Source organism: Neoarius graeffei, chromosome 9, assembly GCF_027579695.1.
Source record: "Neoarius graeffei isolate fNeoGra1 chromosome 9, fNeoGra1.pri, whole genome shotgun sequence".
In the NCBI taxonomy this organism is placed as follows: Eukaryota; Metazoa; Chordata; class Actinopteri; order Siluriformes; family Ariidae; genus Neoarius; species Neoarius graeffei.
In genome coordinates this window covers 21,408,067-21,420,886 of record NC_083577.1, presented here as the reverse complement: position 1 = coordinate 21,420,886, position 12,820 = coordinate 21,408,067, and the positions used below count along the sequence as shown (strand labels likewise).

General features: G+C 43.3%; 1 protein-coding gene across 5 annotated transcripts in view; it reads left to right on the top strand.

Moving 5' to 3' along the window:
* Positions 1-12,820, top strand: part of faima (Fas apoptotic inhibitory molecule a) — a 40,579-nt gene that overhangs the window by 24,014 nt on the left and 3,745 nt on the right. The gene's annotated exons all lie outside the window — the stretch shown is intronic.

Sequence of the window (12,820 nt, the reverse complement as noted above, 5' to 3'; positions counted from 1 at the left end):
CGCTTGTGATATTTTGTGGAATTTTCCAGTTTTGTGACGAAAATGTCATAGGATTAAGTATCACCTATTAATATCACCTCTGCAGACTTTCAGGTTTACATAGAAAACAAATTAACTAAGAGAATTTATAAATGTTTCTTATGTGATGAATAATCTGGTTTTCTATGATTTCCATGTTTGTGCCAAATAGATTTTTATACAATTCAATTTTATGGAATTTTCCATTTGTTGTGACTAAAGTGTCATAGGATTAAGTATCACCTATCAATATCAGTTCTGCAGACTTTCAAGTGTACACGAGTTCCATGTTTGTGCCGGATATATTTTTGTAGAACTCTGGAGCAGTGAAAGGTGTTGCTTGTTATATTACATGATCAAGTTTATGACTTGAAAAGTTGGTTGATTTTACTCTTAAAATATTCAGGTCAAAATGTCTTTTATAGTTCTTTTCCAATGTTGTAGTGTATTGAAATGCATATTGTATCATCATCACTTAAATATCAATATATGTATCGTATCAACACTTTGTGTATCGTTACAGCCCTATTTGACATTGCAACCTATTATAGCATCTTCGTACAGTTCTCATACCAGTGGAATTTTAGGGCACTGTTTGAATATTGACAGTGTGTCTGTGCTATATCACCCTTAGTTGACCAAAAAACAAACTTGTATTGTGGGTTTCCTTCTTGTTCTACCTTAAGAGATCAGTGGAATATTCTAGAAGCAATTTTGAAAGATAAAACCCAAAATCATTCACTTGTACCGTCCTTTTCATGGTGTTACTGTTGTCTAAACATTACAGAAGTCCTTTTTTTTTCAACTTTACTGAAGCTGCTCAGACCCAACATTTTTGTTTTAAAATGCAGGAAATGCAACAAATTGGGGTCTTATTTTTCAAAAATTTCTGGGGTTGCCCCCTCTCATACTTACCCCCTTGAGCGCTAGAGGCGCTCATCACAGGCCTTAGGCCTGTATGTTACTAATTCCAATCTGGATGTTGGCAGCTATGAGTAAGTTACATGTCCTTTAAAAGTGCAGGGCTGTCAGAAATCTGGAACAAAGTTCTGTGAAAAGTTATCAATCAGGCGTTGGCTATAAACTGTGTCCCAAATGTTAGGGAAGAGTGACAAGAAGAAAGGGATTATTGGAAAAAAAAAGCCACATAAAATCATGCTTGGAGTTTCATGTACAAGAGTTCTCTGGTCTGATGAGACCAAAATTGAAGTGCTATGTTTGGCAGAAACGCAACGCTGCTCATCACCATGATTACACCATCTCCACTGTGAAGCATGGTGGTGGTAGCATCATGGTGTGTGGATCCTTTTCATCACCAGGGACTGGGAAACGTCCCAACAGAACAACCCTAAACATACTGGCAAAGCTACACTGAAATGGTTTATAACCAAGAACCTGAAGATGGTACAACCCCGATTCCAAAAAAGTTGGGACAAAGTACAAGTTGTAAATAAAAACAGAATGCAATGATGTGGAAGTTTCAAAATTCCATATTTTATTCAGAATAGAACATAGATGACATATCAAATGTTTAAACTGAGAAAATGTATCATTTAAAGAGAAAAATTAGGTGATGTTAAATTTCATGACAACAATGCATCTCAAAAAAGTTGGGACAAGGCCATGTTTACCACTGTGAGACATCCCCATTTCTCTTTACAACAGTCTGTAAACGTCTGGGGACTGAGGAGACAAGTTGCTCAAGTTTAGGGATAGGAATGTTAACCCATTCTTGTCTAATGTAGGATTCTAGTTGCTCAACTGTCTTACAGTAGGTCTTTTTTGCCGTATCTTCCGTTTTATGATGCGCCAAATGTTTTCTATGGGTGAAAGATCGGGACTGCAGGCTGGCCAGTTCAGTACCCGGACCCTTCTTCTACGCAGCCATGATGCTGTAATTGATGCAGTATGTGGTTTGGCATTGTCATGTTGGAAAATGCAGGGTCTTCCCTGAAAGAGGCATCGTCTGGATGGGAGCATATGTTGCTCTAGAACCTGGATATACCTTTTAAGCATTGATGGTGTCTTTCCAGATGTGTAAGCTGCCCATGCCACACGCACTAATGCAACCCCATACCATCAGAGATGCAGGCTTCTGAACTGAGCGCTGATAACAACTTGGGTCGTCCTTCTCCTCTTTAGTCCGAATGACACGGCGTCCCTGATTTCCATAAAGAACTTCAAATTTTGATTCGTCTGACCACAGAACAGTTTTCCACTTTGCCACAGTCCATTTTAAATGAGCCTTGGCCCGGAGAAGATGTCTGCGCTTCTGGATTGTGTTTAGATACGGCTTCTTCTTTGAACTATAGAGTTTTAGCTGGCAACGGCGGATGGCACGGTGAATTGTGTTCACAGATAATGTTCTCTGGAAATATTCCTGAGCCCATTTTGTGATTTCCAATACAGAAGCATGCCTGTATGTGATGCAGTGCCGTCTAAGGGCCCGAAGATCACGGGCACCCAGTATGGTTTTCCGGCCTTGACCCTTATGCACAGAGATTCTTCCAGATTCTCTGAATCTTTTGATGATATTATGCACTGCAGATGATATGTTCAAATTCTTTGCAATTTTACACTGTCGAACTCCTTTCTGATATTGCTCCACTATTTGTCGGCGCAGAATTAGGGGGATTGGTGATCCTCTTCCCGTCTTTACTTCTGAGAGCCGCTGCCACTCCAAGATGCTCTTTTTATACCCAGTCATGTTAATGACCTATTGCCAATTGACCTAATGAGTTGCAATTTGGTCCTCCAGCTGTTCCTTTTTTGTACCTTTTAATTTTTCCAGCCTCTTATTGCCCCTGTCCCAACTTTTTTGAGATGTGTTGCTGTCACGAAATTCATACATGTCAACCTTTGGTCAATCAAACCTGTATAACCAACCTCCAAAATCCGTATTTCCCTTATAAAATCCGTATAAGATGCAAATTAAAATAATTTACCTAAAATGTGAATGATAATTAACAATAATATATCCAAGTTAGGGGCGGCACGGTGGTGTAGTGGTTAGCGCTGTCGCCTCACAGCAAGAAGGTCCTGGGTTCGAGCCCCGGGGCCGGCGAGGGCCTTTCTGTGTGGAGTTTGCATGTTCTCCCCGTGTCCGCGTGGGTTTCCTCCGGGTGCTCCGGTTTCCCCCACAGTCCAAAGACATGCAGGTTAGGTTAACTGGTGACTCTAAATTGACCGTAGGTGTGAATGTGAGTGTGAATGGTTGTCTGTGTCTATGTGTCAGCCCTGTGATGACCTGGCGACTTGTCCAGGGTGTACCCCGCCTTTCGCCCGTAGTCAGCTGGGATAGGCTCCAGCTTGCCTGCGACCCTGTAGAACAGGATAAAGCGGCTAGAGATAATGAGATGAGATGAGATATCCAAGTTACTTTTTATTCAATATTAATAACAATAAACCTTCAGAATGAATACAAAGCTCCAATGTTTGACAAAAACACAAAGTGTTATCAGCGTAGTTACGAAGGAAATACTTCGTTGTTTGGAGACAGGTTTCACCGAGCGGCTATTATGCGCGAGAATTCATATTAACCACAAACTCAGGAAAATCTGTTCGTAAAATTACATTATAATGACCAAATACAATGAAAAGTATTTTTCCAGTCTCACCTGTGAAAGGTAATCCCATGTGATCTCGTTTGGACGGTAAACCTGTTGGTACAGTTAAACGCAGCACATGAATGAGGCATCTTTATTCTCCAGGGTGTCCGCGGGGTTTTAAAAAGTATTAAAAAGTGATAAATCAAAAACGCAAAATTTAATGGCCTTAAAAAGTGATAAATTTGGCCAAAAGGTATTATTTTTAAAGAATAGGTATTATTTTTTTCTTTTGGACAATGACTGGTTTCATTTTGATGAAATAGGCAAAATAAAATAAATCCTTTCTTGCTTGCGCCGCTACTTCAAAAATGAATGTGTGATATGAACTTGATATTGACGTCATATCAATGCATTGTATTCATTGGTCGATAGAAATCTGAAATCGTCTGCGTGCGCATAGCTAAGTCCAAGTGGAGACGGAAAGCAGTGCTAAGTGAACCAGTATCTCTTCATCGAATTCTAGCGGGTGGCAAAAAGTTTAGAAATGGGGAAATGTAAGTTTTCCCGATCCTGGCTCCAGGATCCAAGCTTTCAAGCTTGGATAAGGCCTGTCGTCGGGAACGACAGACAGGCATACTGTAAAGTATGCCTCAAAATCATTAATATTAATTGGATGGGGGCTAATGCGCTCAGGTCGCACATGAAGTCGGAGAAACACGTCAGGGGAATGCGCGGTCGTGGGCAGCAACAGTCTACCACCTCGACAGCTAGCACTAGTGCTAGTGCTATACCAACGGCCACACCACCGCAGCTGCACGAGCAGACCAGACCCGTGGACCCGACTCAAGACTTGAAGATTGTGCTGGGAGGCAATGCCACGCTTCGGGCGGAGACTCTGTGGTGCCTTAACATGGCTTCAAAGCACCAGTCTCTGAACTCGAACCAGGGAATAGGGGAGCTATTTGGCGCCATGTTCCCTGACTCCGTTGTAGCCAAGTCGTTCACTTGCAGAAAGGACAAAACTGGTTACATTATTCGATTTGGCCTCGGGGCATTTTTTAAAAAGGAGCTGACGAAAAACATCTGCCAGGCTGGGCACTTTGTGATTATGTTTGACGAGAGCCTCAACCACTCAAACAAAAAGAAACAGCTGGACAACCATGTCCGGTATTGGGAGGATGGAGAAGTTAAGTCCAGTACCATTCCATCACTTAAATGAAGCAAACCACCCCACCTCACATTGTTACTGTAACTAATGCCCTGTTGCGAAATATGCAACCGAGTCTCCTGGATAATGGTAATGATGTAAGTAAGTGTTGGATGACAAAATCTATGTGCATGTCACAAAATCTTTCTGATTGATACTTGGTGCAATTCGATGTCGTGGTGGTTGTAAAAAAATCTGAAGGTAGTAAAAAAAGGTATTAAATGGTAGTAAATTGACTCAAAGATTGGTGTATACACCCTGTTCTCAGAATCGCCACTTTGCCACATCCAATTTGGCGGCGAGGATGACGTATGATTCTACGCAGAAGGTGGCGTCTATGTTTATATGTCTATGACTTCCGGGTTGGCGGGATTCTCGCAATGCGGTGTGCGCATGATCAAAAGTGGAACGAAGTCTCGCTACCACAAGATAACGCGCGATTTCATAAGACTCTTTACTGGCTGTCGTGGGAATTGATTATAGCTCTAAATAAATATTGAAGTTTTTTTAAAGAATCCGTATAACTTTATTTATACGCCCGTATACTACGTTTATTGAATCAAATCCGTATAAAATACGGACATTCCGTATAGGTTGACATGTATGGAAATTTCAAATGAGCCAATATTTGGCATGAAATTTCAAAATGTCTCACTTTCGACATTTGATATGTTGTCTATGTTCTACTGTGAATACAATATCAGTTTTTGAGATTTGTAAATTATTGCATTCCGTTTTTATTTACAGTTTGTACTTTGTCCCAACTTTTTTGGAATCGGGGTTGTAGAATGGACCAGTCAAAGCCCAGACCTCAATCTGATTAATAATCTGTGGCAAAACCTGAAACTGCAGGTGGTCTCGATTCAGTCTGACAGAGCTTGAACAATTTTGCCAAGAACAGACAAAAATCTCAGGATCCAGCTGATCGAGACCTCCCAGAAAACACCTGTAATTGTAACCAAATCGTCAAGGAAGTTAATATGGAACAAACAAATGGATCAAAAATGTGTTTCATTAAACAGTAAAATGATGCAAATTGCACTTACAAATAATACATAAATCAAATGGTAAAATTTCCATTTAGGTTAAGTTCAATATCCAGGATGTAACTCTACAAAATATGGAGAAGTTCAAGGGGGTTGTACTTATTCAAGGCACTGAACTTCAATGATAAGCTAACTTGCTTTCTATATTTGATACTGATGCTACAGTGCCCTCCACAATTATTGGCACCCTTTATAAATGTTAGAAAAAATCCACCTTTCGGTGAAGTTGCTTCATCTCACACTGAAGAAATGGGAAAAATCCAACCTTTTAATTGAAATAAATTTATTCAGAGAAAAACAATTCCCTTATCAAGAAACTGTGGGTGGTAAAAGAGAGCAACTGGGCTTGCTTGAAGATTCTTGAAGACGTTTCACCTCTCATCCGAAAGGCTTCTTCAGTTCTGTCTGACTGGTAGGGAGTATCAGGTATTTATCCTCTCATGGATGAAAAGCTCATCTAAGGTGTCATTGAGGCCAAGTTTACATTAGACCGTATCTGTCTCGTTTTCTTCGCGGATGCACTGTCCGTTTACATTAAAACGCCTGGAAATGCCGGGAAACGGGAATCTGCCAGGGTCCACGTATTCAATCCAGATCGTGTCTGGTCCGGTGCTGTGTAAACATTGAGAATACGCGGATACGCTGTGCTGAGCTCTAGCTGGCGTCATCATTGGACAACGTCACTGTGACATCCACCTTCCTGATTCGCTGGCGTTGGTCATGTGACGCGACTGCTGAAAAACGGCACGGACTTCCACCTTGTATCTCCTTTCATTAAAGAGTATAAAAGTATGAAAATACTGCAAATACTGATGCAAATACTGCCCATTGTGTAGTTATGATTGTCTTTAGGCTTGCCATCCTTCCACTTGCAAGTGGTAAGTGACGCGCATGCCCGATATGCACTGAGATCACACACACAGCGGCTCAGTCCCGAATCACTGCTTGTGCGCTTCACTCGCGCACTCTGTGAGCTGCGCAGGGCCGGAGTGCGCACCCTCCAGAGGGCACTCGCTGTTCAGGGCGGAGTGATTTGGAGCGCAGGATGCCTGCGGAGCCGAGCGTATCCGTGTATTGGCGTTGCTGTGTGCACGCGAATCGTGTATTGGCGTTGCTGTGTGCACGCTAATCGTTTTAAAAACGTTAATCTGATGATCCGCTGATACGGTCTAATGTAAACCCCACCTGAGTCATCCTGTTTGTGTGGGTCACTGGGGGCTGGTTGTGAACGGCCTCGAGAGTCGTTAGGATGATCAATGGATTGCCCATTAGGGTGATCGCTGATTCTCTCTGTCCTCCTGTGAGTCACTGAAAACAGCTGGGTTTTGGTGTGCATTCAGTTGTCTGGGAAGTGTGCCACGGACTGCATTGTAGGTGGCTGATAAATGATGTCTTAGACCCCCACCTCTGTTCAGTAATGGCTGTTCCAGGTTGACAAAAATGGCTTCTTTAACTCCTCGCTCATACCAACGATCCTCTCTGGCTAAAATGTGTACGTTGCAATCCTGAAATGAGTGTCCTTTGTTGTTAAGATGAAGGTAGACAGCAGAGTCCTGGCCTGAGGAACTGGCTCTCCTGTGTTGAGCCATGCGCCTGTGAAGCGGTTGTTTTTTTTTCACCAATATACGAGTCTGTGCATTCCTCACTGCACTGAATTGCATACACTACGTTGTCCTGTTTGTGTCTGGGTATTCTGTCCTTAGGGTGGACCAGTTTCTGCTTCAGGGTGTTACTGGGTCTGAAATGTACCGGAATGTTGTGTTTGTAGAAGATCCTCCTGAGTTTCTCAGATAGACCAGAAATGTAGGGAATGACAATGTTCTTGCATTTGTTCCTGTTATCCTCCTTGTCCGTTCTGTCCCTTTTTCTGCTCTTGAGGAAAGACCAGTTGGGATACCTGCAGTTCTGAAGTGCTTTCTTGATGTGATTCTGCTCCTTCTCTTTTCCCTCTATCGTTGTAGGGATGTTCTGAGGCCTGTGTTGCAAGGTCCTAATGACCCCCAATTTGTGTTCCAGTGGGTGGTGAGAGTCAAAGAGTAGGTACTGGTCTGTGTGTGTGGGGGGGGGGGGGGGGTTTCCGGTAGACCTCGATGCTCAGGCTTCTGTCTTGTCTGTGTTCATCACAATCCAAGAAGGCTAGATTATTCCCACTGATGTCCTCCCGAGTGAAGTTGATGTTAATATCCACTGCATTGATGTGCTTAGAGAAGGCTTCCACCTCATGGGTTTTGATTTTAACCCAGGTGTTATCCACATATCTGAACCAGTGGCTGGGAGCAACTCCTGAAAAAGTGGTCAAAGCTTTATGTTCTACTTCCTCCATGTAAAGATTGGCCACAATAGGGGATACCGGTGAGCCCATGGCGCATCCATGCTTCTGTCTGTAGAAACTTTCATTAAACTGGAAATAAGTGGTAGTCAGGCAGAGGTCAAGCAGGGTGCAAATCTGGTCCGTGGTGAGGTTCGTTCTATCCAATAAGGTGCTGTCTCGAAGGAGTCATTTTCTAACAGATTCAACAGCTTCTGTGGTGGGAATGCAGGTGAACAGAGAAATGACGTCGTAGGAAACCATGGTTTCATCTGAGTCTAGTTTGAGGTCTGCAACTTTAGTAGCAAAATCTTTGGGGTTTTTACGTGATGTGGCGTATTCCCAACGAGAGGAGCCAGGATGGTGGCTAGGTGTTTGGCAATGTTGTAAGTAACAGAGTTTATACTGCTGATGATGGGTCTGAGTGGAGCTCCTTCCTTGTGAATCTTGGGGAGTCCGTATATGAGAGGAACGGCTTCCCCAGGGTACAATCTGTAGTACAGAGATCGGTTGATGGCTTGGTCCTTTTCTAGTTGTTGCAGGCAGCTAACAACTTTCTTTTTGTAACAACTTGTGGGGTCCCGCCTCAAGGTTTCATAGGTGGTAGTGTCGCTGAGGAGACTGGTCATCCCGGAGTGGTAGTCCGCTGTGTTTAGCAACAGTGTGCATCTCCCTTTGTCAGCAGGAAGGATGGTGATGTTCCGGTCTCTTTGAAGCAATGTAAGAGCCCTCCTTTCTTGGATGGTGAGGTTGGAGGGGGGTGCTTTCGCACTGGACAGAGCAGCTGATATCTTCAGCCTAAGTTGTTCTGCCTCTGTGTTGGTCAGATTGTTGTTTCTGATGGCTGACTCTGTGGCTGTGATGAGGTCTACCACTGGTATCCGCTCTGGTGAAACTGCAAAGTTAAGTCCCTTGGATAGAACATCTTTCTCTGGTTGGGTGAGTACCCTGTCGGATAAGTTCTTCACCCATTTCTCTTCTATGTCTGGTTGTGTAGCCTGGTCAGATTTCTTCCTCCAAGTCAGCACTTCTGTCTTACTGGAGGATGTGGTTTTAGACAGCAAAGTTTGAAATTTGCGCATCTGTCGTTCCTTGCCTTTGGTATGTTGTGAAATCTGTGCCTTCTCAGCGAACTCAGAGACTCGTTCCAAAACTTCACTGGGAAGAAGTACTGTCAACTCTTCAAACATCAGTTCAGTCTTGTTCTGGAGAGCATTGATGGTGAAATGTACTTGTCTCACTCTCTCGTTGAGAAGCTGCTTCTGGGCTTTCTGGAGGATTGTATCAGCTCTGTGTCCTTTGACTATTGAAAACAGGCGTAGGCTAGTGGGGATAATGTTGGATTGTCGGCATCTCAGGTTGAAACGCAGGTGGTTTCTGTAGTCTGCCAGTTTTCTGGAAGTCCTCTCATACTCCCGCACCAGTCGAAGGGTTCTCATCCCATAGTGCGTGGAAACATGTCTGTGAAGATTCTCAGTCATCCAGGTCATAGTAAACTGTGAGTGGTAAAAGAGAGCAACTGGACTTGCTTGAAGCAGAAACTGGTCCACCCTAAGGACAGAATACCCAGACACAAACAGGACAACGTAGTGTATGCAATTCAGTGCAGTGAGGAATGCACAGACTCGTATAGTGGTGAAAAAAAAAACCAACCGCTTCACAGGTGCATGGCTCAACACAGGAGAGCCAGTTCCTCTGGCCAGGACTCTGCTGTCTACCTTCATCTTAACAACAAAGGACACTCATTTCAGGATTGCAACGTACACATTTTAGCCAGAGAGGATCGTTGGTATGAGTGAGGAGTTAAAGAAGCCATTTTTGTCAACCTGGAACGGCCATCACTGAACAGAGGTGGGGGTCTAAGACATCATTTATCAGCCACCTACAATGCAGTCCTTGGCACACTTCCCAGACAACTGAATGCACACCAAAACCCAGCTGTTTTCAGTGACTCACAGGAGGACAGAGAGAATCAGCATTCCATTGATCACCCTAACGGGCAATCCACTGATCATCCTAACGACTCTCGAGGCCGTTCACAACCAGCCCCCAGTGGCCCACACCAACAGGATGACTCAGGTGGTGTTTACATTAGACCGTATCAGCGGATCATCAGATTAACATTTTTAAAACGATTCGCATGCACACAGCAACGCCAATACACGATTCGCGTGCACACAGCAACGCCAATACACGGATACGCTAATCACATGACTAATTAGACGGCACGTAAGTTGAAATGTGTCAGTGCGGCTCAGCGCTTCCTCCTCAGCGGCTGTGCTCCAAATCACTCCGCCCTGAACAGCGAGTGCCCTCTGGAGGGTGCGCACTCCGGCCCTGCGCAGCTCACAGAGCGCGCGAGTGAAGCGCACGAGCAGTGATTCGGGACTAAGCCGCTGTGTGTGTGATCCCAGTGCATATCGGGCATGTGCAAGTCACTCACCACTTGCAAGTGGAAGAATGGCAAGCCTAAAGGCAATCATAACTACACAATGGGCAGTATTTGCATCTTACCATGAACAACATTAAGAATGGCAAAGCATTATATTCATACTTTTATACTCTTTAATGAAAAACAAAAAGGTGATACAAGGCGGAAACAATAGCAGGAAGTGAAGTCCGTGCCATTTTTCAGCAGTCGCGTCACATGACCAACGTGGCATGAACAACGCCAGCAAATCAGGAAGGTGGATGTCACAGTGACGTTGTCCAATGACGACGTCAGCTAGAGCTCAGCACTGCGTTTCCTCGTATCTCAATGTTTACACAGCACCAGATCAGATACGAACTGGGTTGAATACGTGGGCCCTGGCAGATTCAAGTTGTTCCGCCTGTGGAGTCATTTCCCGGCGTTTTAATGTAAACGGAGAGTGCATCCGCGACGAAAACGAGACGGATACGGTCTAATGTAAACACCACCTCAGTGACACCTTAGATGAGCTTTTCATCCATGAGAGGATAAATACCTGATACTCCCTACCAGTCTGACAGAACTGAAAAAGACTTTCGGATGAGAGGTGAAACGTCTTCAAGAATCTTCAGGCAAGTCCAGTTGCTCTCTTTTACCACCCACAGTTTACTATGACCTGGATGACTGAGAATCTTCACAGACACCCTTATCAAGAAATAATTATTTTCAACAAAAACACATGACACTATTATTGAGACCTCTGGAAATGATAGTGAACACAATGTAACTGAAGCATGTTTCCCATTTAAATTGTACATGTTTGAGTTGATTGGAGTGTGCAGGAACTTTCACACTGTAATCCATGACTTCTTGATTAACTGGGGAACAAATGAGGTGACACAGAGGACAAATTCCCTTAGTCATCTATCAACATGGGAAAGATACACATAAACCAAATGAGGGAGAAGTGTGTTGACCTTCATAAGTCAGGGAATGGTTATAACAAATAACTACTCACCTGAAAATGTCCATTTCTACTGCTAGGGTAATAATAAAAAAGTGGACACCAACTGGAACTGTTACAAACTTGCCTGGAAGAGGACCCAAGTTTATTTTGCCCCCATGTACAGTGAGAAGAGACAAAAAAAAATCCCCAAGGATCACTGTTGGTGAATTACAAGGAAAAGTAAAATCTTTGGGTTTCCAAGTCTCCAAAACCACCATCAGATTCCACCTCCATGCCAACAGAGAATTTGGAAGGTGCCAGAAAAAAAAACTTTTCTGTCAGTTAACTGCAGACATAAGCACCTGAAGTTTGTGAAATGCTACTCCAACTTTGACTGGAACTGTATTCAGTGGTTTGTGTAACAGAAATTGAGCTTTTTTGTAAGAAACACTCAAGGTGGGTTTGGTGTAAAAAGGATGGCTATAATGAAAAGAACCCGATCCCAACTGTACAATATGGTGGAAATTCTGTGATGTTTTGGGGCTGTTTTTCCCCCAAAGAGCCTGGAAACCTTATTAGGGTCCATGGCATCATTGACTCCAGGAAATACCAGAACATTTTAAATCAGAATCTGGCTGCCTCTGCCAGGAAACTAAAACTGGGTCGTCATTGGATCTTCCAGCAGGGCAGTGATCTAAAGCAAAAGTCCAAATCAATACAAAAATGGTTCACTGAGCACAGAATCAAGCTTCTGCCCTGACCATCTCAGTCCCCTGACCTGAACCCCAATGAAAACCTGTGGGTGAGCTGAAGAAGAGAGCACAAGAGGGGGCCGAAGACCCTGGATGATCTGGAGAGACTGTGTAAAGAGGAATGGTCTCAGATCCCCTGCTCTGTATCTCCAACCTTATAAAATGTTATAGGAGACTCAGGGCTGTTTTATTAGCAAAGGAGGTTGTACAAAGTATTAAATGCAGGGATTTGTTTTTCTCTGAATACATTTATTTCAATTAAAGGTTGTATTTTTTACTAGTCTCTACAAGGGGTGCCAATAATCATAGGGGGAACTGTATGTATTATGTTGCTATTAGCAAGGTAGTGAGTGTTTTTACTGATATACATGCTTACTAATAAATAAGGCAGCCTCCTTTGTACACTTTCGAGCTCAAATTAAATTTTTTTGTCATCTGGGTTACACCAATAATTTACTGTGCTCATTAACCAAACAGCTATAATCAGGATGGTTTGTTGTCTTGTAGACTCAAGGCTGTGAAATGTACATAAAGAGACACATTTAACACCTTCACGCAATGTGTGGTTGTTCCTCTTTCATTACA